Source organism: Ailuropoda melanoleuca, chromosome 1, assembly GCF_002007445.2.
Source record: "Ailuropoda melanoleuca isolate Jingjing chromosome 1, ASM200744v2, whole genome shotgun sequence".
NCBI classification, from domain to species: Eukaryota; Metazoa; Chordata; class Mammalia; order Carnivora; family Ursidae; genus Ailuropoda; species Ailuropoda melanoleuca.
Genome location: NC_048218.1, coordinates 68,037,367 through 68,065,093, shown reverse-complemented (window position 1 = coordinate 68,065,093; position 27,727 = coordinate 68,037,367). Strand labels below are relative to the sequence as shown.

At 52.2% G+C, this 27,727-nt stretch overlaps 1 protein-coding gene across 2 annotated transcripts in view; it reads left to right on the top strand.

The window, feature by feature from the left end:
* The window catches only part of ZDHHC19 (zinc finger DHHC-type palmitoyltransferase 19), a 46,897-nt gene extending 19,228 nt beyond the window's left edge, over nt 1-27,669 (top strand). Inside the window, exons 2-6 of one of the 2 annotated variants that reach the window (XR_004625221.1) lie at nt 23,246-23,427; nt 23,700-23,865; nt 24,333-24,456; nt 26,754-26,803; nt 27,530-27,609. The gene's annotated coding sequence lies outside the window, so the exon portion shown is untranslated. The other variant, XR_004625224.1, reaches the window with a different exon arrangement.
* Nucleotides 27,670-27,727: the final 58 nt, after the last annotated feature.

Sequence of the window (27,727 nt, the reverse complement as noted above, 5' to 3'; positions counted from 1 at the left end):
TTTACAAGGCCAGGCCTTGGGCTGTGTGCTCCCCAAGCTGAGGGGGACCAGGCCAGGCGGGCCACAGCCCCTCCCACCTGACTTGTTGCTCCCCAGGTACATGGCCGAAGCTGTCTCGCTGCAGAGAATGGTGGGGTCTGACTGGGTGCCCACGCAGAACCTGCACTTCCCAACGTACCCCTCGGTGCTCAGTCCCCCTGCCATCCCAGGGCCTGGGCCTGGCCCCCAACCCCAACCTCTGAGTCTCTACAAACCAGGGAAGGGTCCCCCAGGGAATGGTGAGGCCTCAGCCCTCCAGGAGGTGAGGAGTATGCGTGTGTGTGCCTGTGCGTGTGTGTGTTGGGAGAGGGGGTCTGTGGATTTTACAGGTATTGGGGGGAACCCCCTCACCGCATGTTGGGCTGGCCCTGAAGCTGGAACACTCAGAACTTGAGGGAGGGAGATCATAGACCTGAGGACTGTGGGAAGTAAAGTCACAGGCCCGCAGAATACACGGTGGGCGGGGNGGGGCATGTTTCCTCAGCTATTCATTAGGATTGAGGCTAGTCCAAGGGGTTCATAGTTCTGAGGGGGGATTCCTTTATTTAATGACAACTTTTACTCCGAAGCCCAACATATGAAACACACGGAAGTGGACCGTTAGGAATGAAGTGGGGGTGGGTAATCACAGCCCCCCCCTCCCCCCGGGCCCCTGCAGTGACAGTCTGTGGTGCCAGCCCACTCCCTTTGCTCTGCCTAGGGGGATGGCGGCTTGGACAGTTTCTTGCTCCCCAGCCGGTGGGTCATGAGCTGTGGGGCAGGGGCTTGGGGAGAGCCCCCATCCCTCCACTCTGTGTTTAGCTCCACACAGGCCCAATGCTGCCTCTGCTGCCGGAGTGCCCCAGACGAGGCTCTGTCTGCCACTTGCCCCTTCACACCCAGCGATGCCAGGAGCCCCTGCACCTGAACCCTATCTCCTGAGCCCCACATAGAGGCCTGTCTGTGCTCTGCCCTTGCCCACTCCCCGGTGGGAGTGTTGAGACCCCAAACCAAAGCCCATTAAATACCCGTTGCCTGCCTCCTACAAAGGCCCTACTGCACTGTCTGTCCTGTGGGCGAGGGAACTTGGGGGCGAGGCGGGCTCTGAGGGGCTGGGACAAAGACTGGGAGGGAGGAGCCGGGGTCCCATACTGGCTGGTTCTGCGGCCTTGAGCAAGACACTCAACACTTCTCTCATTCTTAAAATGGGGCAACCATAAGGACCACAGTGATAAGAGAAAACCCAGCGATCTCAGGAATGTCAGCCCCAGCAAAGTCCCGGCCTCTGCCCTGCTGCACCCCTGTCTGGCTGCAGGGGGCGCCCGCTGCCTAGGAATTCACCAAGCCCGCAGGTCCAGCCCCACTACACTGAAGCCTCCCCTGTGGGTTGGGCCGCCCTCAGGCTGGGAGTGGGCCCTGCCCACGCTGCCTCATCCGTGGGGGAGGGATGTAGGGGGGTGGCGAGGGGTGTTCTCCATCACAGTACAATTCTGCAGTCTTTCTTGCCAGCGGGTGTCACCCTGGTCACACTCTTCTGTTGGGGAGTCACATGCTGGTTCTGGTCCTGTCCCCAGCGTGGATCCCAGGCTCTGTGAGTCTGCAAGCCACTGGGGGTTGAAAGGGGTGAAGGGGGCCGAGAGGAAACCCCCTCAAACTGCAGTTTCTCGCTGGAGGCCAGTATGTGACTTTGGGAATAGAAATGATGGCACCTTCCTGGAAGGCTGTCAAAAGATGGAATGAGGTGGCTCTTGCCAAACATCAGGAACACAGTAGGCACACAATGAATGCAGCCGGCATGACTACGGCTGTTTTTTCGGCCCAACACCTAACAGACCCCCTGCCCCCCCGCGTTCCTCCAAGGACCACCTTCTCAGGATTACCTGGGGCCCCAGACCACTGATTCAGAATCTTGGGGAGGAGGGAGGGCAGGAATCTGTCTGAATTTTTGTTAAGTGCCCCATGTGATCCTGCCCCCTGAAGTGTCAGAACTGCTACCTTAGGAGGTGAGGATGGGCACCAGCCCCACTGCTTCCTGCTGCCTTATATCCAGGTGAAATCAGGGTGTGGTGAAGGTGAGGGCAAGGGATGTCACCAGGATGAACACCCCAGAGTCCTGCGGAGGTGTGTGCCTGTGTGCATGCTGATACTGGGGGAGTGGGGTGGGCAGGAGCCCATCCTTTGCGGGTGTCAGCCCAGCCTGGAGAGGTCATAACTCCATTTCTCCATATGCTGAGTCTCTCTCGATGCTGCCCTTCCTTCTTGCTCCCACCGGGAATGTCTTTGCTCAACCTCAGGGACTCCAGCACTTTCTTGTCCCCTTTGCTCTGGTCTTAGGGTCTCCCCATTCCAAACCCTGTCGGTGTACAAGCCTTTTCTCAGCTCTCATCTCTGCTTAACTCAGGTTCTTGGGCTCTGGGAGGGGTGCAGTGTACTCACTGGCATGCAAAAAGGCAGCCTAGTTTTGGCTTTGTTGTAAATGGCTCCTGTGGCCATGTGTAAGATTCTTAGGGCCCACATTTACAAGTAAAGCAAAGCAGACTTGTCTGTCTGGAAAGCCTGCAGTCCATGGTTGCATGGTGAGGGGACGAGGGCATGAGGCCTTTTGAGCCCCCAACCCCAGGTATGTATGTGGCATACAAATCTGTGTTTGTCACCTGTCTGGGTGGTCTCAGAGGGTACAGCTCAGCCCAGGCTGCCCAGCAGTGAGGAGAGGCATAGGCCTGCTCCCAGATGGGAGTCCTCAGAGCGGTCTGAGCCTGAACCAGAGAGGAAGAGAAACCAGGAACCTGGGCCAAGGCCTGGATGGGGAGATATTCGGGGGGCTGGTGGGTACCTAGGTGGTGCCTGCCTGGAGTCGCAGCTCCACAGGGGGCCAAGAAGCCCCAGGGTCTGGGAGGCCTGGTCCTGCTTTGCGCTGCTGCCTGTGTCTCTGCTGCTCTGCTGGTTCAGGGCCCCGTGGCTGTTCTTTAGGACTGAACTTACTGGGTCCCTGCCTCCAGCTGTACAGGGGACTCACCCACTGTCTGGCAGGGCCTTCCAAATCTTAAGCCAAGTATGAGTCATCTCCCGGAAGGCCTGGGCCTCAGTTTCCCCATTGGGCAAGGACATCACTTTTCTCAGGTTCTCAAAGGTGGCCATAACCCTTCCTGCCCTGGGACATACCTTCTGGGTCTCTCTCATCCTTCCCAATTTGAGATATTTAGGGTTTCTTTAGGAAAGCCCCTTGGATCAGGCTCCTCAAGGGGAAGTGGATCTAGTTTGCCCCTTCCTTTGACTCCCCCCACACCTGTCCCCTAAGCCTTGGACCTGCCCTCAGAGAGTCTTTCCTTCCAGGCTGGAGGCCTCCGCTGACCTGCACCCACCTTCCCTCTCTGCCCCCTCCCCACTTCGGCTGAACCTGCCCTTGATTCTCAGACACACCCCTTGGAGCCCTTGGCCCACTGATAAGAGCAGGGGTATTATCTGGGCCCAATTATGGGGCCAGCTCTCCACACACCCAAGAAGCCCTGCCATTCCTCCCTTTCCTGGACAGGAGCCAAGGAGTGACCTCCCACCCTGTAGGGTGCCAGGTACCCACATGTCTGGAGCCCCTCTGAGATGTCCCCAGTTCACACTTGGAACCTGATGGAGGGGTTTGGACCTGGGATGGGGAGCCCAGAAGCAGCCATCCCTTTATCATCTCCAAACCTTCCCTCCATGGGCCTTCTGGAAGGTCAGGGTGTGGGGGGTGGGAAGAGCACTGGGCGGGGTGTCACTCAGCTCTGCTACCAACTAATATGCTATGGGAATGAGTCTCTTCCCTCTGCCTGGCCTTCCGTGGCTTGTCTGTAAACAGGATGATCGTCATGGCTACGTCACAGGTGGTCGGTCACAGGATCCTAACTCTTTAGAGCTCCAAGGGACTCAGGGGTCACCTTACCCAGCTGCCCCTCCACCCCCAATTTCACAGATGGGGACTAGAGAAGGGCTTGCCTAAGATGACGTGGTGTCCAAGCCAGGCGGCGTTCTGTTTGCCGAGCTGCCTCTTCCAGTCCTGCTCCCAGGGACCATTCCAGAGGAGCAAGGACTTGGGCAGCCACCATGGCGCCCCGCCTTCCAGCCCCCAAGCCTCAGGGCCAGGCAGTGCGTTTCAGCGCAGGGCCTGGGGAGCCGATAAGAAGGCCCAGCTTAACTCGGTCTCCAGCCCTGCGCTGGGAGTGATAATGATACCCTCCTTGCCCAGCCCTGCCCGCCCCGCCCCACCCCACCCAAGAGGGCCCTGCTGGTGGTTGAGGGTGGGGCAGGGACATATGGGGCAGAGGAGGTGGCCGCAGTATGGGATCGGGGCCCAGAAAGCTACCACGTCACAGAGCCCAGGCCTCTCGCTGGCTGACCCTCGCGAGCACCTGGGCGCAGTGCGTGGCCGCCAGTGATGCTCCCTGGTGCGCACATCCTGCTCTTCGGGTCCCGTGCCTGGAGCGCGCACGGCTGAGGGTTTGCAGGGCCCGGTCATGGGTGACGAAGCCTTCCCCGAGCACCGCGCAGCCTGGCCTGTGCGGGAGTTCATGTGCGCTTCTCTGATCCCCGCAACTCTCTGCAGTCGTCACCTCGTTCTAGAGATGAGGGGATCAGCGCTGAGCCAGCAGGCCATTCCTCAGGGTGCCACCGCTTCTCAGCGGCAGAGCCAAGTCCCGGTCAGCCGGTCCCACTGCACTGAGCTTCTCTAGGAGTTCTCTTTCATTTCCGTTTGTCCCAGGAGTTCCCCTTATCGCGGGGGGCTGCTCCGAGCCCCCCAGCGGAGGCCTGAGACCGTGGTCAGGACTGAAGCCCGTATACACACACCACAGTGAAGTCTAATTTATAAATGAGGCACAGAAGATTAACAACAACTAAAAACAATTCCAGCGGCGCACTATAATCCAGGTTATGTGAGTGTGGTCTCTGTCAGCCATCTTGTGACCCGGTGTGAGATGTAAAACGCCTGCGCGAGGAGGTGAGGTGACGGATGACGTCACACCGTGACCCGTGACGTCATGGTAGGCTGCCGCGGGCGCCCTGACGATACCTCAGAAGGAGGCTCATGTGATTCTAAACAGCAGCAGAGTGCGGGTAACTGAAACCGGGGGCAAGGGGAGACTGCCGCGCTGGTGGAGACGCGGGCTCTGGCTGCCCCGGTCGCCCGCTGCAGAAGGGGACGCCTCCCTGCACCTCGTGGCGCTTTCCCTGGGGCACGTCGTGCAGTGCGTGCAGAGAGCTGGGCCCGGGAGCTGCTCGGCTGATGCTGATGCCGGTGATGACTGCCTCCACACGCCGGAGCTGGCGTCGCCCCAGGCAGGCTCTGCGATCTCCTGGGGCGTCAGGATGCTGGTCACCGTGGCCACAGCGGCCTGCCCCTGCCCGGGGTGGGGTGGGCTCCCTAGTGGCCGGGCTGCAGAGCTGAAGGGTGCTGCTTCCGTGGGGAGCTTCGTGGTGCTGCTTTACGGAGAAGCAGCCCGCATGGGCGTCTGGAGCTAAAGCGTAATGGAGGGGGGCGCTGAGAGCGTTCCAGGGAGCAGCACGCTGACCACCCGAAGGCTCTGCCTTCCCGCACGGGGAGGGAGTTCCTGGGAAGAAAACATAATGTTGCTTCTGTTTTGTGACCGGCCAGGGTCCCAGGCTGAAGGCGGTCAGAAGCCATGGGCATCTGAGCCCTGGGTCCAGGCTGTGCTCAGAGCCACTGCCCTGGCTCCTGCCTGCTCTCCCCTCTCCCTGCAGCCTCTCCCTGCAGCCTCCCTGTGCCTGTGTCTCACCTCAGTCTCTGCTCTCCACTTCTCACCTTTCCCCTCCCACTGCTCTCTCCCTTGTTCCTCCTCTGCCTCCTCTTCTCCTCTCTCTCTCTCCCCTTCTCTCCCAGCCACCCCCCTACTCCCCCAGTCGTTCCTGGACTACAGCTTCCAGGAATACAAAGTTAACCGCCTGGCAGCTTTCAAGTAATACCTTTTAACTATGATTCTTGGAAACCCCTGGGCCTGGGTGTGGAAACCCGCAGAGCTCTGGGCCAGGCCAGGGGCCTCGCCCGCACAGGGCAGCTTTGTCTCCAGCGGGCTTCCTCCTCCCGGCCAGGCACACGCTTTCGCCGCTTCCCGGTCAGGGCAGTTTTGCTGCTGAAACTGGAGGTTTCCAAAATGGAAGGGTCCCTCCTGAATATCCAGCTTATTTCTCAGAAGAAAACCCCTGGGGTGGGGTGGGGGGATTCAGCAGGGCCTCCCCCAGATCACACACCCAAGGAGAGGCCAGGTGAGGCCGGGTTCCAGACCTCCTGCCTCTGAGCTTTTCCGTCACCCCAGCGTGTGCGGCCAGGTGAGTCAGAGGCCCAGACCGTAAACTGGGAGGCACCCTTTCTTTGCCTGGAGGCCTAGTAGCTTGGCTCCGGCGGGCAAGACCACAATGACAGCGATTCTAGCAGAATCTGCTGGAGTGCCCGCTGTGGGGGAAGAGCTTTGCTTGCATGATCTCATTTAATCAGAACAACTGGGGAGGAAGGTGCTGCTGTTAGTTTTGTGGATATGACCCTAGATGGTCCTGGGGCCTCCGTCTTCCTATCTGCAAGGACAGAATTTTCTGGAGGCTTCTTAGGGCTGCTCTTGCCCTGACCTCCTAGAAGTCCGTGACTCTGACCAGGAAAGAGGGTCCCTGGTCTGGGGACAAGCCTAGGACCCCTGGCAGGGCTTACTGAATGACTCCTTGGGGGGGTGCATTAAGTCACCAAACAAGGGTCCTGAGTCCTGGGCAGGACCCTTGGCCATCTGCTCTGGAAAAGTCCCCTGCCCGGTGTTCACTAGATAGCTGTTCCTCAGCCACTGACAAAGATGGAAAGGCTGTCCTGCCTGCCCTTTTGCTGGTCGGGCAGTGGGACGCTATGGAGAGGGCACAGACTGGGCATCAGGAGAGCTGGGCTGGAAAGTAGGCCCTGCTCCTTCTGGTCGTGTGGCCCTGGAAAGCCTCTGGCCTCTCAGAGCCACTGTTTCATTGCAAAAGGGCGATGAAAGCCACCTCACAGCACTGTGGTGTTGCACTGTGACATTCACCGCTTTGCACAGGCCACAACCAAGTGGGTGTGGGTTGCTGGGAAGGGAGCAGAAGGGCCAAACTTGGGTTCCAGTATTTGTCTCCATTTTCCCTCCTTGGGCCTCCTTTTTTGGCTCTGGATTTGGATCATTAGGAAATGACCAGAGCCAGAAATGAGCCACTTCTTTTTAAATCCCAGACAAAGCCTGGGTCACCTTCCTCAGGTGACTTCTCGGCTCCCTCTCTTCCCCACCAAGTATCTGTCTCTAGGGGGAGAGCTGGCCTGACTTAGGCTTGGGGCAGGGATGTGGCCCTCTCCTCTCTGCTCCCGGCTCATACCATCTGTCCATCCCTCTGGGCCCCTGACTTCAGGGTGCCCTGGAGGAAGCCTCTGGAAGGTCTCAAGGTCTAGTTGGGCTGGGCTCAGTCTGACGCCATGGCAGAGACTTGGGCTGCACCCATCTTGGCCAAGAGGCTCTCTCTGCCTTGGACACAATTCAGACCAAAGAGTAAAGGAGGTTTGTTCCTAATGCAGAGACCAGAAGTAGGCACACAGAGGGCTCTTTGCTTTTGGAGTTGGGAAGTTGCTTCTAAAGTTGGAGCTTTAAAGATTTGTTTTCTTTAAATATCCTGCTGCAGGAAAGAGAAGCCAAAAATCAAACATTACTGAGACATAAATTTCAGGTGGCTTTAAAGGAGGAATTTGTTTAGTTTCCGTCCCACCCTGTTTCTGCTCAGTAGGGTCCCGGGGACTTGTCCCTGGAGTTTGGTGGTGGGTCCACACCCTCCTAGGCTCACCCATCCAGCCTCACTGGGAGGTTTCCAAAGTAGCAGACCCAGCCAGAGGGCCTCCGGGCGCAGCCTGGCCCCAGGCTTGGTCCTAGGGAGGGTGTGTGCACATCCAGCTCAGGAAGGGGAGGTAACTTCCCTCCAGCCTCACTGCATTGGCGCTGTTGATTGTACGCTCTTTCTTTAAAACTCTCTCTTTATCCTTGACCTCGGGGATCAGACACACCTGACTCTTCTCCTGACTCCTGCTAGATGACTCTTCCTCTCACCCCCTACCAGGAAAACGTCCAGGCTCTGTCCTGTGCCCCCCTCTTGCAGAACTCACGCCCTTGTCTTCAGTAGTCCTGGGCCCGGCCAGTGCCCCAGGCTCTGGCCTTAATTTTTTTTCTTTCTTTTTTCCAGCTTTACTGCGGTAGAGTTGACAGATAAAATGATAAGGTATTTAAAGTGTACAACATAATAATTTACTGTCTGTATACATTGTGAAAGGATTCTCCCGGTTGAATTGGCCTTAATTTTCTTTTTTTTAAATAATATTTATTTTGTTATATTAGTCACCATACAGTACATCCCCAGTTTTTGATGCAATGTTCCATGATTCATTACTTGCATATAACACCCAGTGCACCATGCAATATGTGCCCTCCTTAATACCCATCACCGGCCTATCCCAATCCCCCACCCCCCTCCCCTCTGAAGCCCTCAGTTTGTTTCCCAGAGTCCATAGTCTCTCATGGTTCATTCCCCCTTCTGTTTACCCCCCCTTCATTCTTTCCTTACTTCTTCTACCAATCTTCCTATTTCTTATGTTCCATAAATGAGTGAAACCATATGATAACTGTCTTTCTCTGCTTGACTTATTTCACTTAGCATAGTCTCCTCCAGTCCTGTCCATGTTGCCGCAAATGTGTAATCGTTCTTTCTGATGGCTGAGTAATATTCCATTGTATATATGGACCACATCTTCTTAATCCAGTCATCTGTTGAAGGGCATCTCGGCTCCTTCCACGATATAGCTATTGTGGACAATGCTGCTATGAACTTTAGGGTGCATATGGCCCTCCTCTTCACTATGTCTGTATCTTTGGGGTAAATACCCAGTAGTACAATTGCTGGATCATAGGGTAGCTCAATTTTTAACTTTTTAAGGGACCTCCACACTGTTTTCCAAAGTTGGCCTTAATTTTCTGATTGAATGATTCCCTTGGGGTCCCACCAGAGGCTCGGGGTCTTTCCTTAGCCCAGCACAGTGGGGAAAGGAGAGAAAGCAGAGACAAAATCAGCCATTGAGTAAGAGGAGCACTTTGTTAGATGAGGGAACAGCTGAGCAGGGTACGAAGGCCTGGATCCCGGGAGAGGGCATCTGGGGGTCCCAGCATCTTCCCAAAGCTAATCCAAATGGTGTCCCATAGTTGGCCTTAACCAAGAGAGGAGCAGAGTGCGAGGAATCCTCTGGGCAGCCTCACTGGCCTTTGCCCCCAGAGTCCCTGCTGTTGTAGGGACCCCATGGTAGGCCTGGGTGGGGTGGGAGAGGGAGGGTCCTGGGTGAAGGACCTTCTAGAGGGGAAACCCATCAAGGGCTTAGTGCTGTCATCTAGAGAAGAGCTGGTAAATAATCTGAGGGCTGAACTGGAATAGTGGGACTAAACATTCATTCATTCAGCAAATACTGAATGACTACAATGTATCCAGGAGGTAAGGAAATTGATTTTAAAAAAGAATGGGTTCACATATGGTATAATTGGTAGTTTTCAATTTTATATATGTATTTTTAAGAGACTGGAAGCAAGGTCATCAAATGCTCATGGTGGATAAGCAAGTATTTCCTGGTTGGGGGGTTCTGGCTGCTGGTCTGGATGTCAGGACACCTGATCTCTAGGCCCAGCTCTTCCTCTGTGGGGCTGTGTGACTGCAAAAAGCCCTTCCCCTCTCTGGGCCTGTTCCCTCATCTGTGGAACTATTCTGTGAAACTAGAAAATCTGGGGCTTCTTTCAGCTCTGCTGAACATTCAGGGTCTAGGGGATNTTACCTGAGAACATTCAGGGTCTAGGGGATTATGGACAGTTTCGCTGGCTTGGCGATCAGGCTTTGATCTCAAATTAGAATCATGCCTCTCATCTCTTTACACCCATTTTGAATCATGAAAGGACTCCCGGACCCTTCACTTGTGGCCTCATGATTTGGGGGCCATGACAGAGCTGCTGCCTTCACAGTCTCCACGGCCCCTAAGCCTCAGTCAGGAAGTGGGGGCGCCAGCCAGACCAGGGGTAATGTATTGTTTATGTGTCCCCTGTGCGCCAGATACTCACTGTCTGAGTCATTCATTCTCCACAGCAGCCCTGGGGCAGGGGGAGGTTTGAGTGTCCCCTTTGTATCCTGGAGGAGGAGGTGAGGCTTGAGGGGTAGAGCACCAGGTCCAGCTGCACAGTTGTGAGTGGTGGCCCCCCATCCGAGTAGAAAGCGGCCAGAGTCCCTAGCTGCTCTTCTAAGGGCAGAGGGGGAGTTCCAGCTGCCTGTTAGACCCGACTCCTGACCCCCTGCCAGAATTTTATGTGTGGTAGCAGGGGCTTAAATCCATTTCTGATCACACCCATTGGAAACCCATTTGTCTTCCCTAGAAAATCCCACCTGCAGAATTGCTTTGCCCTTCTTTGTTCTCGGGCCTCTGAGTCCCCAGACCCCCTCAGCAGTCAGCAGATCCAGCACCTTCTGTTGTCTTTCTGTGAGGAAAGCAGCCTCCTGAATGGGAGAGAATCTAGGGTCCCCAGCCCTCCTGCCATCCCCCTCATGCTGAACTGGCTTCAGGGACCTGCTTCTTCCTTTCACAACTTCCCTATTTGGTCAACTAATTGTCCTTCTCCCCAGCCTGCTCCCCTGCACCCCCGCCAATACCACCGTTCTTTCTTTAAACTCTAAAAAAGAGCAGGGGGAAATTATGTCTCTTCTTTCTGGCCTCAGTTAGGCAGGTGTTCGAGATAAATAAAAAGTACTTTCCTATCAAATGCTATCACTTTTGTTTTAACTACTGACATTATAGTAATATTTTTTGAATATCCATTGCATTTGTTCAGGAATCTGGAGGATTGTGGGTTAATTGGCCCTCCTTGGACTAGCCTGAGTACCTAAATAACAAGCATCCTGTTTCGGTTTGAAAGCGCCTTTAGAGCACATCTTGGAATATAACCTAGTTGGAAATCGGGGGCTGCCTATAGTTCTTAACAAATTCAAATCTGCTACATCTTGGGTGGGATTCCTAACCTTGATCATTTGGCTCATAGTCCATGCTTCACTGGACTGTTCTAAGGATTAAATGAGGTGAGGTATGGAAATGTGCCAGCACATAATGGGTGCTCTGTGAACCTCCCACGCCGTTCACCACTGCACGCTGTCCTGAGGGCTCAGGTCTTAGCCTCTCCGAACCCCAGGTTTTTCATACGTGAACTGAGGCAACAGTCCTGGAGTTGCTTTGACTACTTCAGAGGGTACTTTCTAGGCTGAAGGCACAGAGCACCATTAAGAAATTGTTACATGCATGCCCCATTGCACCGCTTAATTGACTTGTTTTTAAAGGGATAATGCTCCACTCCCCAAACTTTGTTTTTTTAAAGATTTTTATTTATTTGAGAGAGAGACAGAGAGAGCCCAAGCAGGGGGAGGGGCAGAGGGACAAGCAGACTCTCCGCTGAGCAGGGAGCCCAACTTGTGGCTCGATCCCAGGACCCTGAGTTCAGGACCTGAGCTGAAGTCAGATGTTTAACCAACTGAGCCACCCAGACACACCCCAGTCCCCAAATTCTTAAGTCCTGGTTAGGACAGGCCACACGGAGCTCTGGAGTTATGGAGTCGGGCCCTGCCTGGCCCCACAGCTCTAGAGACCTGTAATGAAGGGCAGATCTGCCCTCGTGCTCCTGTTCCCAGCACTCTCAGTTCCCAGCCCTTGTTTCTCAAGCACTGGCTGCCAGGAGGTCTGTGCTCTGACAGCGGCCTGAGGGCGGGACTCCCAGGATGAGATGGCCTCTCACTTCCTTCACAGTGAGGCCCTAGGGCTCCTCATCCCCTGCGTTATCCCTCTCTCCCAGCGGAGCAGTGGGGGCCCTGGTCCTTGCTCTCCAGGGCGGCCAGTGACTCCTCCAGGCAGAGGTCCCCACGCCCACAGCCATGGCACCCCTGCCAGAGTGGGTATGGGCTTCGGCTGCCCATCTGTTACCTCAGGCTCTCCCGAAGTGCGCTGCAACAGCCTGCCAGGCCCTTCCCCAGAGGACTTCGGATTTTAATAGGGAAGTGTTTATTGTAATGACTATTGGAAAAGAAAATGGCTAGCTCAAAAGAGGCCTGGCCTGACCAAGAATAGAAGGATTGGAGTCAAGGGTTTTGTTTGTTTGTTTTTTGAGACAGGAGTTTTTTTAATGGATCATTTAAGGGACGCCTGGGCGGCTCAGTGGGTGAGCATCTGCCCTCGGCTCAGGTCATGATCCCGGGGTCCTGGGATTGAGCCCCATGTCGGGCTCCCTGCTCAGCGGGGAGCCTGCTTCTCCCGCTCCCTCTGCTGCCGCTGCCCCTGCTTGAGCTCTCTCTCTTTTGCTCTCAAATAAATAAAATCTTCCAAAAACATGGATCATCTAAAAGGAACAAGAGAGGTTGCATATGTTAACCTATTGTGTGAGCTCTGTGTTCTTTTTTTAAAAAAATTTTTTTTAATTTAAATTCAATTAATTAACATATAATTTATTATTAGTTTCAGAGGCAGAGGTCAGTGATTCATCAGTCTTATATAATACCCTGTGCTCCTCACATCACCCAGTTAGCCCATCCCCTTACCCCCCTCCCGGGCTCTGTGTTCTTTAGCAAAGTACATTTTTTACAAAGTGGGGTGATTTGAAGTTGATTTGATGACAAATACCAAGTAGGAAGTGGAGCGGGTGGTGTGCAGGTATGGGAACACCTGTGACGGGAAGCTGAATGACTCAAGTCTGGGAAATGCTGTTTTCCATTTGATGCTCACAACCATCCCGAGAGGATGTGTTCTTGACTCCTTTTCCAGAGGTGGAAACAGGTGCAGAGAGGCAAGGTGAGTGGCCCCAGATCGGTGGCCATGACCAGTCTTCAGTGGGGTTGCGGGGCCTGGAGAGAGGGCTCCCCGCAGAACCACTGAACCAGGGGCAGCAGCACCCCAGGCTGACGGTTCCCGACGGCTCAGAGCACACCGCGGCGTTGGTGAGCTGTGCCAGGCGGGGGCTTGTCTTCGGACCAGAAGCGGTTGCATCAGACGGGCTGACCTCATGCCTGTGGCAGGGCAGATAGTGAGATTGGCTGGGGCTTAGGGAGGGGGGACGGCCAGAAGGAGAACCAGGCAGAGACAAAAGGCAGGCAGAGACCTGCTGGGCTGGCCACCGCAGGAATCCAGAACCCAGAGCGTGGAGGAGGAACAAAGTAACATGCTCTGAGGTTCTTTTAACCACTGGGGTGGCCTCGACTCGGCCTCTAACAGTCTTCCAAAACCAGAACTGAGGGTAGGTGAGAAGAATTTGAGTCATAGGACAGCTACAAACTGTGCAAATGCATCCGCACCCAACCACCCACCCAGACACACAGACACTGCCCTTACGACGGCCTCCCACATACGCACACACCACGAGCGACTCAGGGTCAGGGACCTTCCTGCTTGAAGAGCCATCACAGACCTTTTGTCCCGGTGCCTCTTAAAAAACTGGGATGTGCTCTCAGCTTTAGAATGACATGTAGCTGCCCTGTCCCTCTGCCTTTGTTGTTGTCACCAAAAGCTTAACAGCTGCGTCTCGTGGCTGCAGTTGCCAGAGACGTAAACACAGGTTCGAGGGAAAGGAGCAAACAAGTACCCAGCACACTTGACGACCAAGTGCTATGCAAGGAATGGGATCCGTTGGGCGAAAAGGAACAGGGAGGGGACGAAAGATGAATAGGCGGCCTTGGCCTCAAGGGACTTGGAGCCCCTGAGGGGCAGGAGAGGGAGCTCACCTGAGGAACCCGAAGTGGCCAGCCTGCTGTAAGCCACTTTCAGTAAGATCTGAAGATGACTGACCATAGAGGCGTGCTCACAGTGAAGTGCATGACTCTTCCCAGGGGCTGGGGTCACCGCCAGGCGGGGGACAGAGTGTATGGATGGCCTCCTCTTCCTGGGAGGCTGCGGGCACATTCCTCCCTGCGCTGGGGTGGGGCCGGGGTTGTGGGCCCCCATGGACAGAGGAGGAACTCAAGGCTCCGGGCGTCCAGCGCACCAGACGAAGCAGTGAAGGATAGCATCCAGACCCCTGAAGGGATGCCAAGCCCAAGAGTGGCCTGGGCCTGGAGGGTGGGGAGGGCACGGGTTACCCCGAGGGTCTGCGGGGAAGGAACAGATAAGGGAAGGGCAGCGTAAGCCATCCTGGAAAAGCAGCTCCAGGAGCAGTGACCCGGGTTACTCACTGGCGAGGCTCAGGGAGGGGGGATGTGCAGGTGAAACGGGAGGGGCACACTTGTTGGCGGGCAGGAGGAGGGCACAATGGTGGTTACGGTTGGTTGAGATAAAGATTTCTGGTGCCAGTTAAGAGAAACCTCAAAAAGCCTTCCATTCCAGAACTAGCTTTTGGTTTCAGAGATTACTCAACTCTCTTTATTTTTATCTTTAAAAAAAAAAAAAAGAAAAAAGAAAGCTTTTCTTAAGTCAGTTCTTTTCTTTTTAATACCTGGAAGCTAAGATGTAGGTGGGGGAGACTAGCAGTTGCCGTTCACCCGGTCTCAGCTATGCCATGGGAGCCACCTGTGCGGGCCGCTGAATCCCTCAGTCGCCTTCGGAGACTTCACAGTCCCTTCCGTATCATCACTGGGGACAATGAGGCACCAAATGGCCAAGTATCTAGCTCGAGGCCACTCAGCAAGCAAGTGGCAGAGCTGAGATGTGACCCAGGTGCCAACCCCCTCCCCGGGCTGGCTTTTTCAGCCTGAGCAAGGCCAGTTCCTTCCGTTATGCTGGCTCCTGGCACCGAGCTACCCCCCCCCCACACCCAGCCTTTGGCTCCCCTCCTGCCAGTCTCCTCGAGGGCCCTGCAACTTAGAGATTGCTCTTATTTTGAAGTAAACACTTTTTTCTCCTGACTACAAAAGTGAAACATATCTATTTTGGAAAATTTGTAAAGTATAGAAAAACACAAAGAAGAAAAATGGAAGTTCTCTGTGATGCCACAACACAGAACTAAGCACTGTTAACATTTTGGGGAGTACCCTTCCAGTTTTTCTGGTGCCTATCCATATGCATATGTAATAAAAATTACCACTACACTGTTTTGTAATTTTTAAAAAGAAACCTCTTTATTTTTTAGAGAGAGAGAGAGGTAGCGGGGGGGGGGGCAACGAGAGGGGGGGACTGACGCGGGGCTCCATCTCGCAACCCTGAGACCATGACCTGAGCTGAAGTCAACACTGACTCGAGCCACCCAGGGCACCCCCCGTTTTGTAATTTTTAACATCTATTTAGAGATATAACTGACTAAACTGGCCGTATTTGGTGCATACAATCTGATAAGTCTTACCACATGTGTACATCTAGGAAGCCGCCACCACCATCAAGATACGGGACACGTTTGCCACCCACATTTCCCTGAGCCCCTTTCACATCCTTCCCTCCCTCCGGTCCTATCCCCCTGCTGACATCCTGGAGCTGGGGGTTTCCAGCCAACATCGCAGGCCTGCAGAGCCGGCACCCAGCCAGGGTGCTTCAGGGAGCACAAACAATACCACCTTCTCTAGGCCAAAGGGTGCGCTTGATTTTGTCAGCTTCCTGCAGCCGCTCAGCCTCTGCTCTCAGGCATGGCCAGTGCCCCAGCAGGCCTCCTCCTTTCCTCCCTCCGGCTCTCAGCCCTCTGCCTCCACTGGCCCTCCATCATACGGATCTGCCTCCTCCTGAAGCTTCCAGCTCTCTGGAGCTGGCCTCAGCCCTCCTTGGGTTCTATAGCCTCTTCTGGGAAGTTTGCAGGGGTCCCCAGTGGCAGGTGCCATGGGCCTGTCTTCAGCTATTGCTGCATCTCCAGGCGGAGCAGGAGCTGGGGTGGGGTTGCCGGATGGCGAGGGAGGCGCAGCAGGTTCCCAGTGCGGCCCCCACACTTGCTTTGTGCTGCTTTTGACAGACATCTTTCTGACTCTCATTACTCCGGCACTTTGATGAGCAGGATTTCCTGAGCATAATTTAATCTTTTCTCTATGACTCAGGCCATATTTGCAACCTCATTTGCTAACGTAAGGTGGCAGATGCAGCGTGCAGTGTGGGTGGCGGGGAGAACAACCCTGCCATCTTACTGGAACTTGCCTTCTTGCAAAGGCCACATGTGTCCTCTAGCCTCAGAAAGGGGATGGCAGCTGTGTTTCTGGCTGGTCTATCGGCAGCAGCCTAACATGCCACCAGTTATTAGCAGATCGAGGGCGGCTGCCTTCTGTCAAGGCTGCAGGCTTTCTCGTCCTCCATCAGATTAGCATGATGACAACCGTATATGTACATTATTTCAGGGTCCTCAGAGCGTGCTCACACACGCACCTTCTGTTCTGACCTTCACAATAACTCCTGGGAGAAAAGCAGGGCAGGTGCGCCTGCCCATTCCAGATCTCTGTCCCACAGTGGTCTCAGAAATCAATCCCAGCTCCACTCCTGAGGTGGCAGGCAGAAGAGAAGCCCTCAAGTAGGGAGTGTAGGAGAATACGTCTGGGACCTTGGGGTACAAAGAATTTCTTGAAAGCGCTAACTGCTAAGAAAAAGATGAATACACTCTCCTACATTACAAGGGAAAGCTGATAATGATGTGTCCATGTAGGTGAATGGATTGTAACAAATGTAGCACTCTGGTGGGGCTGTTGGTAGGCCTGTCAGTGTGCAGGGGCAGTGGCCGTATGAGAGCTGTCTGCACTTTCTGCTCTGTGCTTTTACTGTAAACCTAAAACCGCCCTTAAAAATAGTCTCTTTAGGGGCACCTGGGTGGCCCAGTCAGTTAAATGTTTAACTCTTGATTTTGGCTCAGGTCATGATCTCAGGGTCGTGAGATTGAGCCCGTGTGGGACTCTGTGCTGGGCATGGAGCCTTAAGGTTCTCTCTCCCTCTGCCCCCCTTCCTCGAGTGTACTCTCCCTCTCTCTCAAAAATATATGTGTATAATAAAGGCCTTAACCTTAAAAAAAGCCTCGTTAAAAAAATTTTTTTTTCATTTATTTATTTGCCAAAGAGAGAGGGAGAGAGCACAAGCAGGGGGAGCGGCAGGCAGAGGGAGAAGCTGGCTCACTGCCAAGCAAGGAATCCGATGCGGGACTCAATCCCAGAACCCCGGGGTCATGGCCTGAGCCGAAGGCAGATGCTTAACGAACTGAGCCACCCAGCATCCCCCCAAAAAACTTCTTTAAAAGGAAAAAAAAGTGAAAAGCTTCTGTTCCTCAAAAGACACTATACATAAAACAAAAAGATGCAAAATAAGAGAAGATATTTGCAACACGTAAATCCGCGCAGGATTGGAGTCCAGAATGCATGAACGGCTAGAGATAAGAAAAGAAGACAAGCAACACATCCACCCCCAGGTGTTTTGCAAGAGAAAACATGGTCAGTAAGCATATAAAGAGATGCTTAACTTCCTTAGGAATCAGGAAATTGAAGACGCTGGGAAATACCATTTTACACCCACCGGATTGGCAAAGGCTTTTGAACAGTTAGGATTGTCTTGCCGTGCATGCTGCTGCTCGGGTTGCCGCTGCTGGGTCAAGACCCGGGTGGCACTTCCCTGGAGGGCACATGGTGGTTCCGGGCGGCCACCGTTTGTCATGTCAGAAAGCCTGTAAGCAAGCCGTATAGCTTGCCAGTCAATGGATAAATTGCCGTCCATCATATAACGGAAAAAGAGAGAATGAAGAACCCTGCATTTTTTATCAGTTTGATCTTTGGTCAAGTTCTTTACCTTTTCTGAGCTTCATCTGCAAAAGGGGGCTAATGCCTACCTCTTAGGCTGGTATTGAGGACTGGGGAAATAAGGCGGGTGCCATAGGGCCTAGCGCGGCACAGGCGCTCAGCGAACGTGGCCTCCTGTTCCTCTCCTTCCCCACCCCATGTCTCGCACAGGCAAGCCTGGGTCCTGTCTGCCTCTCCCTGGCCAAGTGCAGACCACGCACCCACATGCCTGCCACTGGAAGTGCTCCCTGTGTAAATCTGAGACCTGGTTTTCTGAGTGGACTGTAGAAGGGCCTGAGCCACTGTCCTGGAGTTTTACTGGCTCCTCCTGAGTGGTCATAAGGCAGTTATCACTCAGGCTGTCAAAAGATGGCCCCAGCTGACCCCACAGCTGTTGTGGAACCTGGCACTTGGTGCAGTGAGATGGAGAATTTACTGTCTGCTGTGACCCCAAACCTCCCCTGGGCAGTAGACCAAGTTCAGTTTTAACTCAGTTTGTCCATCAAGCACAGGGAATATTATCCTCCTCGTGTGACTAATTTTCCTGCTCTGTAAACTTACAGGGTTGGATGAGGCCATCTCTAAGTCCCTTCCCACGACAGATTCTGGATTTTTTGTAAGATGTCATTGGAACCTACAAAGTTAGCCCATAGAGACACAGAGGTCCTGTTTTGCTTCGCTTAAATCCTAGAGCACCTAGTTCCCCAGCACCTGCAGGAATCCAATCTAGCAAAAGTGCCGGGAGAGGAAGTCTCGGGTCTTAGGAGCCCTGGAAGGACAGCGTGGAGCCCCGGGTGAGCCCTGGCGCTGTGAACCCACACAGGACTGTCCCCGGAGGCCCGGAGAGTGGGCACCACCACCGCTCTCAACACACCCAGTCTCTAAATCAGTAACTTCACCTTCATTTCCTTCATTTCCAAGGAAATGACCAGAAATATGGACAATACATACATAAGGATGTTTATCACAGTATTGCTTAAAATATTGAAGAACTACAAGCAACCTAATGAAAGAGAACACTAGTTGAATAAATTTTGTTATGTCCATATGATTAAATTTCAGGAAGCCATTAAAAATCGTGTCATAGGAGATTTTGGAAATACTTATAATGCATTAAGTGAAAAGGTAGTGCATATAATTACACCTATTGAATGATATAAACCATAGATGGACAGACAGACATATACACATGTATATATTCAAGATACGGAAGGAAGTACGTCATGTTATTAGCAGCAGTTGTCTCTGGGTAGTGGGGTGATGGTAATTTTTATTTCATTCTGAGGTTTTTCATGTAATATATGGGATATATTACATCTTTGCCTCTTCAGACTTTTCCATAAGTTCAAGAATTTTAATAAATATTTCCTTTATATGCAGAAAAACAACAAAATATTGTTAAGATTTTTATTTTTAATAGTGGCAGATACTTTTAATAGTGGTAAAATACACACAACATAGAATTTATCATCTTAACCACTTCTAAGGGTAGAGTTCAGTAGTGGTTTTTTGCTGTTGTTATGTTTATTTTATTTTATTTCATTTTATTTTATTTTGCTTTATCTTCTCATTATGATAAGTGTACTCTTTAGTCCCTGTCCTCTGTTTCCTCCCTCCCCCCACCAACTCCACGTTCCTTCTGGTAACCATCAGTTTGTTTTCTATAGTTACGAGTCTGTTTCTTGGTTTGTCTCTCTTTTTTTTCCTTTGTTCATTTGTTTTGTTTCTTAAACTTCATATATGAGTGAGATCAAATGGCATTTGTCTTTCTCTGTCTTATTTCCTTTAGTATTATACTTTCTAGCTCCATCCGTGTTGTTGCAAATGGTAAGATTTCATTCTTTTTTATGGCTGAAAAATATTCCAGTGTGTGTGTGTGTGTGTGTGTGTGTGTGTGTATCCCACCTCTTCTTTATCCATTCTTCAATCGATGGACACGTGAGCTGCTTCCATTGTAAATAATGGTGCTATAAACATAGGGGTGCATGTATCTCTTTGAATTAGTGTTTTCCTATTTTGGGGGAAAATGCCCAGCAGTGCTATTCCTGGATCATAGGGTAGTTCTATTTTTAATCTTTTTAGGAAACTCCATACCATTTTCCACAGTGGCTGCACCAGTTTGCATTCCCACCAACAGTGCACAAGGGTTCCTATCTCTCCACATTCTCATAACACTTTTTGCTTCTTGGGTTTTTTATTTTAGCCAGTCCGACAGGTGTGAGGTGATATCTCATAGATAATTTTGATTTGCATTTCCCTGATGATGAGTGATGTTGAGCATCTTTTCATGTCTCTGTTGGCCATCTGGATGTCTTTTTTGTAGAAATGTCTGTTCATGGCTTCTGCCCATTTTTAAATTGGATTATTTGTTTTTTGGGTATTGAGTTGTATCAATTCTTTATATACTTTGGATACTAACCCTTTATCAGAAATGTCATTTGCAGGAGCACCTGGGTGTCTTAGTCAGTTAAGCAGATGACTCTTGGTTTCAGCTCAGGTCATGATCTTAGTGTCCTGGGATCGAGCCCTGAGTTGTGTCCTGCATTGGGCTCCTCACTCAGCAGGGAGTCTGCTTGAGGATTCTCTCTCTCCCTCTCCCTGTGCCCTTCTCCCCATTTGTGCACTCTCTCTCTCTAAAATAAGTAAATCTTTTTTTTTTTTAAGATTTTATCCATCCATGTGACAGAGAGACAGCCAGCAAGGGAGGGAACACAGCAGGGGAGTGGGAGAGGAAGAAGCAGGCTCCCAGCGGAGGAGCCCGATGTGGGACTCGATCCCGGAACGCCGGGATCACGCCCTGAGCCAAAGGCAGACGCCCAATGACTGTGCTACCCAGGCGCCCCTAAAATAAGTAAATAAATCTTAAAAAAAAAAAAGAAAAAGAAATGTCATTTCCAAAAATCTCCTCCCATTCCATAGGTTGCCTTTTAGTTTTGTTGATTGCTTCCTTTGCTGTGCAGAAGCTTTTTATTTTGATGTAGTCCCAATGGTTTACCTTTGCTTTTGTTTCCCTTGCCTCAGGAGACATGTCTAGAAAAATGTTGCTACAACTGATATCAGAGAAATTACTGCTTGTGCTCTCTTCAAGGATTTTTATGGTTTTAGTTTTCTCATTTAGATCTTTAATCCATTTTTAGTTTATTTTTGTGTATGGTGAAAGAAAATGGTCCAGTTCATTCTTCTGCATGTTGCTGTCCAGTTTTCCCAACACCATTTGTTGAAGAGACCTTTTCCCATTGGATATTCTTTCCTCCTTTGTTGAAGATTAGTTGACCATATAATTGTGAGTTTAACTCTAGTTTTCTGTTCTACTTTGTTGATCTATGTGTCTATTTTTATGCTAGTACAATACTGTTTTAATTACTACTGCCTTGTAATATAACTTGAAATCTGGGATTGTGATACCTCCAGTTTTGTTTTTCTTTTTCAAGATTGCTTTGGTTATTCAAGGTCTTTTGTGGTTCCACACAAAGTTTAGGGTTGTTTAGTTCAGCAGCATTAAGTACATTCATGTTGTTGTGTAACCAATCTCTAGAAAACTTTCATCTTGCAAAACTGAAATCCTGTGCCCACTGAACAAGAACAATCCATTCCCACCTCTGACAATCACTGTCGTACTCTCTATGAATTTGACTACTCTGGGTGCCTCATATAAATGGACTCAGAGTATTTGCCCTTTCGTGACTGGCGTATTTCACTTGGCATAATGTCCTCCAGGTTCATCTTTGTTGTAGCATAGCATATATCTTAATTCCCTTCCTTGTAAGGCTGAATAATGTTCCGTGGGATGTGTACGCCACATTTGGTTTATCCATTTGTCTGTAGATGGGTATTTGAGTAGCTTTCACCTTTTGGCTGTCGTGAATATTACTGCTGTGAACGTGGTATATGCATATCTTTTCAAGACACTAGCTGCAATTCTTTTGGATACATACCTGGAAGTGGGATTGTTGGATCCTATGGTATTTTTAACGCTCTGAGGAACCACCCCACTGTTTTCCACAGCGGCTGCACCATTTTACTTTCCACCAACAGTGCGCAAGGGTTCCAATTTCTCTCCATATCCCGGCGTGCTATTTTCCGGGTTTTTGATAGTAGCCAAAAAATATCATTTTTAGAAAGGGCAGGCCAAGCTGAAATTCTGCCTCTACCCTCTGAGCGCCAGATACGGATTCCTGGGCCCAGCACAAAGGGGATACACAGAGGCTCATTACAAAGCCCCAGCTTCCCTGGAGCTTAAGGCCCCTCCTGGAGACCTGTCTTGGCTGTGACCCATCACTCAGGATGCCGCTGGAGGGACCTGGCCGCACGCCCTAAACTCATTTCGGAGAAGGGGCGTTCAGGAAGCCCTCATGCCAGAACTTAAGCTGCAGAGGACGGTTTATAAGCCTTCCTGTAACTCAGGGCTGTGAAGGGCTGAGCTCAGGCTTGACCTGGCAAGTGCAGCACGGTTAACCATGACACGCTTCTGGTTTCCTTACCTCTGGCGTCACTGCCAGGAGAATCCCATGCCTAGCCTTGTGTCCTTCTGGCCTGGAGTGTGGGGCTGGGATGCCCCCAGTCAGAGCTGCTCCCAAAGGCAGTGCACGGAAACGGAGGTCCTCAACCAAACCAGGGCATTGGCAGGGATCTGTTCTTGGGCTCTGAGGAAGGTCAAAATAAGTCAGAAGTGGGCAGCAGAGCAGTGGGCGGGAAGCAGCAGTGCCAGCCCTGGGCACCTCCGCACCCGTGAGAGGGCCTCCCGGGTGACTGACGCCCAGTGATGTGGAGCATCACAGAACTTTCTGGTTTTGCCCTGGAATAGCTGGAGGCAGAGGCATGGCCTTGACCTCTGGAGGGCCCAACCAGCCCAAGGATTTCACTTGATAAAATGCGGATACTAAATAAAGATTTATGTGTACAGTATAGTTTATTACAGACCCTATTTCAGTTTCCGTCCAGGGCATCTGTCTCTGAGAACAGTGTCCCTGGAACTTCCTTTATTCAGGCTTGCTAGTATCAGTGGCTCCCATCCCTTCTCCTGGCTCGTGAACCTTCTTGTTGGTGGTTTGTGGTGAGGCAGAAGACACAGTGAGGGACAGGCCATCGTCAGCCACCCTGAGACAATTGCAGGGCAGCTCTTTCTCACGGTGGGGAAATGGCTGTCCATTTCAGCTTGTGGAAACCCATCGTCACCCCCAGTGACGAGTCTCCTCAGGCAGAAGTGAGGAGCTGTGACACATGGTCAGTAGCGTGGAGGAGGCCTGTGGGCCCATCTCCCACAGGGTCTGCCCTGTGCTCACTTCCCCCAGAGGCAGCAGCTGCTGTCTCTGCAGGATCTGACTGGCCAGCGTGGGGGTCGTGGAATGGTGGCACCCAGGGCCGGCCGCATGGCCATGTGACCTGTACATAGCAAAGGGCCCTGTGCTCAAAACAGCCCCACACTTGCTTTAAGGCTCTGTTGTTGCTGAAACTCTTTTTTTTTTTTTTTTTTTTTTACAAGGGGCCCCACAAGTTATGTAGCTGGTTCTGGGAGCCCCTTTTCCACAGCAGCCCTGGGGAACTGTTCCTTAGGGAAGGAATGATAAGACCGCATCATGCCCAGAGAGCATGTGCCGCCTCTGAAGTCCCCGCATCTTGGATTATCACGGCGCATCGCTCACTATGCCCTGCCTTGTTTTAGAGGTATGTGCCTGCTCATGCCATCCTGCAGCTAGACCCTAAACTCCCCGTGGGTAAGACCAGGCCAGCAGAGCGCCCGGCACGTGGTAGACGCTCGGTAAGGGTTAGCCGAAGTAACGACCGAGGACTTCAAGCCAAGTCAGTGTTTTAGTGGCAAAGGAAAACAAAACAGAGGACTCCTGATTATAGAGTTAGATTTTGTGAGGAAAGTGTGTGGGAAATAGGCAAAACCAGGGGTGGTCCATGGCTGAATTTCCACACTGTTGTGTCTCTAGGCGGGCGTGGATATTATCAAACACCTGCTGTTTCCGGGCACTGTGCTGGGTGCCCTGATCCACCATCTACTCGATCCTATGGCCTCTCAAGGTTTGGGAGGCCGGGAGAGCTCAGTAGCTTGCCCAATGCCGACGGGAGAAGAGAAGAACGGGGATTTGCACTCAGGTCTGTTTGATCTCAAAGGCCTCGTTCCTGGTGTTTTGATCCTGGGGAAGGGTCGGAGATCAGTAACTCAGTGAAGGAGGATAGCTTCTTCTACGGAGCAAACAGCTTAGGAGTATCTGCGTTAGAGCCTGGGAGATCCTGACTCAGATGTATTCCTGCACAGCGCGATGTGCGAGGCAGGAGACTCTCCTTCCCAGTCTGCAGTGTGGGAGAAACAGGAGCAGTTACCTCAGGCGGTTGCAGTGGAGATAAAAGGAGACAGTTAGTGATGATTGAAGCCATGGCCTAAGGGGTCTTGGATGGCCGTTCTCTAGGGGGGGGGGGGCCTCCCTGTTTTCTGGAGACTCTTTCAGCTCCACTTTGGAATATTAATTTAGTCTTTACCGAAAGTGTTTGCCAGTCAGGGTCTCAGGTCTGGCCGCGGTTGCCTTCCCAATATCCATTTCCCGTTCTTCCCCTCGGAGCAGCCCCCTGCCTTGGCTCAGCCTTGGAAAGCCTGCGCTCTGCGTCCCCTGCCTGCCTGTGACTGGGGGTGACCATAGGACCCGTTCTGGCCCGTGGGACCCAAGTGGAAGGAACCTCCTACGACAGGTTGCCTGGCTCCGTTCCCTTCTCTCTCTCCCTACTTTGAGAAAGGTTCCTGATACTCGAAACCGCAGTAACTATTTCCACAGGAAAAGCCAAGAGAACCACGGACATGCCAGCCCCAACACCACTGAGCACCAGACCCACCCGCTTTCAGATGTTTTCTTCTGTGAAACAAAGGAACCCCTATTTGTTCAAGTACCTGTAAGGCAGGTTTTGTGCTGCTTGCAGCCCTGTTCTCAGCTGACTGAGGAGAGGTGCTTCCTGCTGCTTTCACGCTTGGTCAGGGAGGATGGGATGCCTTTAGGCCTTCCAGAAACTCAGCGCCGGCAGGACCTCTCCTCTCCTTTTGTAGAGTTTTGTTAGACTGTTTTGTGCTCTGGGAGCCTGGAGGGCATCGCTGTCTTTCTCCAGCTGCTCCTAGTTTGCCCCACGGTTCTGTTCCCTCTTCTACTCTGACTTCAATTTTCCATATCCTTTGATGAATCCGCTCCTTGCAAAATCAGCTTCCTATCGGACACACTGAGTCAGTGTCCCCTCCCCACATCATGTGGCCCATAAACACCGTGTGCACACACACACACACACCCCATCATACACCTGTCTCCTGGCCTTTTGGTCTTTTTTTTTTTTTTTAAGGTTTTATTTATTTATTTGACGGAGAGAGAGACAGCCAGCGAGAGAGGGAACACAGGCAGGGGGAGAGGGAGCGGAAGAAGCAGGCTCCCAGTGGAGGAGCCTGATGCGGGGCTCGATCCCAGGGATCCAGGATCACACCCTGAGCCGAAGGCAGACGCTCAACGACTGAGTCACCCAGGCACCCTGGCCTTTTGGTCTTTTATATTTTTCTTCATGATATATGGAGAGCCACAGATCTGAAACCCAGCGTCCTGATTATGCTTCTGCCCAATTCCATCTGCTCTTGCCAGATGGAGTGTTCTTTTTTTTTTTTTTTTAAAGATTTTATTTATTTATTTGATAGAGATAGAGACAGCCAGCGAGAGAGGGAACACAAGCAGGGGGAGTGGGAGAGGAAGAAGCAGGCTCATAGCGGAGGAGCCTGATGTGGGGCTCGATCCCACAACGCCGGGATCACGCCCTGAGCCGAAGGCAGACGCTTAACCGCTGTGCCACCCAGGCGCCCCTGGATGGAGTGTTCTTAATCCACATATAGTTTTAGAGTCAGGAGACGTTGCCTCAGGGAACAGACACCCTCACCAATGCACAGGGAGCCGGTCCTTTCTTCCTTCCAGCTAAGCCCAGCTGGCCTTCCCCGGGGGACACATGTCAAGGAGGGGACAGAGCAGAACCTCTCCAGGACTCTCAGTTGCAGCACGGACCTTGGAGGCCAGAACTCCCAGGCCACCCTGAGGGCTATTTGGGGATACCTCCCCAGGCTCCACCCCCACGTGAGCAGTGGGCTGAGCTGGCCAGAGTAGATGATACTCAGGGAATCACCTGTTTTCTCTGCCTAGGCTCACTCCTACTGAGACAATGCACTTCTGGCTGAAGGAGACCCTGACCACTCAGGGAATCCCCAGCCCTCCCCAGGGCAGGAAAAGGGGAAGGTAGCTTTGCCACTGAAAGGAGGAGTCTGTAAGGAGCTCCTGGGGGGCGTGGCTCACTGCAAGGGGTGGGGGATCCCCTCATTTTTGTAGGAACAGCTACCTGCCTGGCTGACCTACTGGGTTGTATGACCCGGGCTTTCCTGGGGATCAGCAGCTCTGGCTCCTGACCCACACGGGCATGCACCCTCACCCTTGCAGAAGCTCCGAAAGCTTTCCCGGCTTCCCTGACTCCTGCCCCATAGGCACCTCTCCTGTCCTGGGGAGCCTTGCAGGGGTGTGGCTGGGAGACGGGTAATTAAGACTTTCTTCTGGGTGTCAGGACGCTGTGGGCTTACAGTGCCCCCCTTGGCCACTCGTGGCTCAGGGGGGATCAACTTATGGTCGGCCAGGTCAGCCCCTGCAGGGTATGGCTGAAGTCCAAGAAAGGAGCAACGGGAGGGAGTACCCCAACTTTAAAGCTTCCAGACCTGAGTTAAGGTCTCAGACTCCATTAGGAGGGACCTAGTATATTTTCGAGAGGCCCCATTCTGGGCTCAGAAGTCCTGAGTGAATGAGACCTGGCCATTTGACCTTGAGCCGGTTACCTCAACTCTCAGAATCTTGGAAGCCTGCTTCAGTGTGGAAGTGCCCTGTGTACTTGACAGGTCGCAGAGGAGGATTTCTCTAGCCGGGGACTGCGTCTTTTGTCCACCTCCCCACAGTGGGGCTCCCTCCTCTCCCGTGTTCTCTCTGTAGGCCCTGGAAATATTTTCCTGTGGAAGCCCCGGCGGAACTGACCCAACACAGTAAGCCAAGCCTGCAGCCCACATTGATATTTTCTGCTGTAAACTCTCTGAAAGAGATTTAAGAAAGTTGCTTTATAAATTATTTGGCTAGAAATAACATTGAAGGTTGATCAGTTGATTTTTCAGTGATCATGGTGTATATTGCAAATTCTTGGAAAGCAAGAAAAGCTACAAAGAGTTCTCAGTGGATGCCACTATACTGAATGAATGAGTTTGCAAGCCACTTAATGGGCCATGCGGTGGGGACATTTATACCATGGAAACCAGCAAGAACCATAAAGTAATGTAGTGTGAATTCACAGCTCCCCACTCCCAATCAATTTACCCCCACCCGCTGGGAATTTGTTTGCTTGTTTGTTTGTTTTAAATCTTCCTGGGTGGTTCAAATGTGTAGCCACTGAACTGGGCTGGGAGTTCACTGCCCTGGGCCCTGACAAGGACAGCGGCTCAGCAGGACCGCAGACCCATGCCAGGAGGAAGGATGAATTCTTGCAGGATAGAGGAAGTACTCCCATGGGGAGGTGCTCCCTGCCACCCACCTTAGGCCTTGTTCTGGTGAGTCCTAATTTAGATCAAGGCCTGGACAAAAAGGGTCTAATCTCTGTTTGTTTTTGTATTTGCACTGGAATCAGTTGGTTTGTTTTTATTGTTTTACTGCTGCCTTTCACTCATTAACAGCCCAGTTATCTTGTTTATTGTACTTCTCTTTTTATCTCCCACTGTTAGCAGGTCCTGTTGGCAAGCAGAGCTGTGGAGGCCTGGACAGAAGTTTGCAGCAAGTTCTCAAGGCTCTGCCGGCCTTCCTACTTCTGCAGCAGGTGGCCTGGGGGAAGTCCTTGATCTTGAACCCGGACAATTAGGGTCTGCGGGTGGTCCTGCTTTCAAAGTGGACTCCCCAGGATTCTGGCCTTTCCAGCTGAGTAA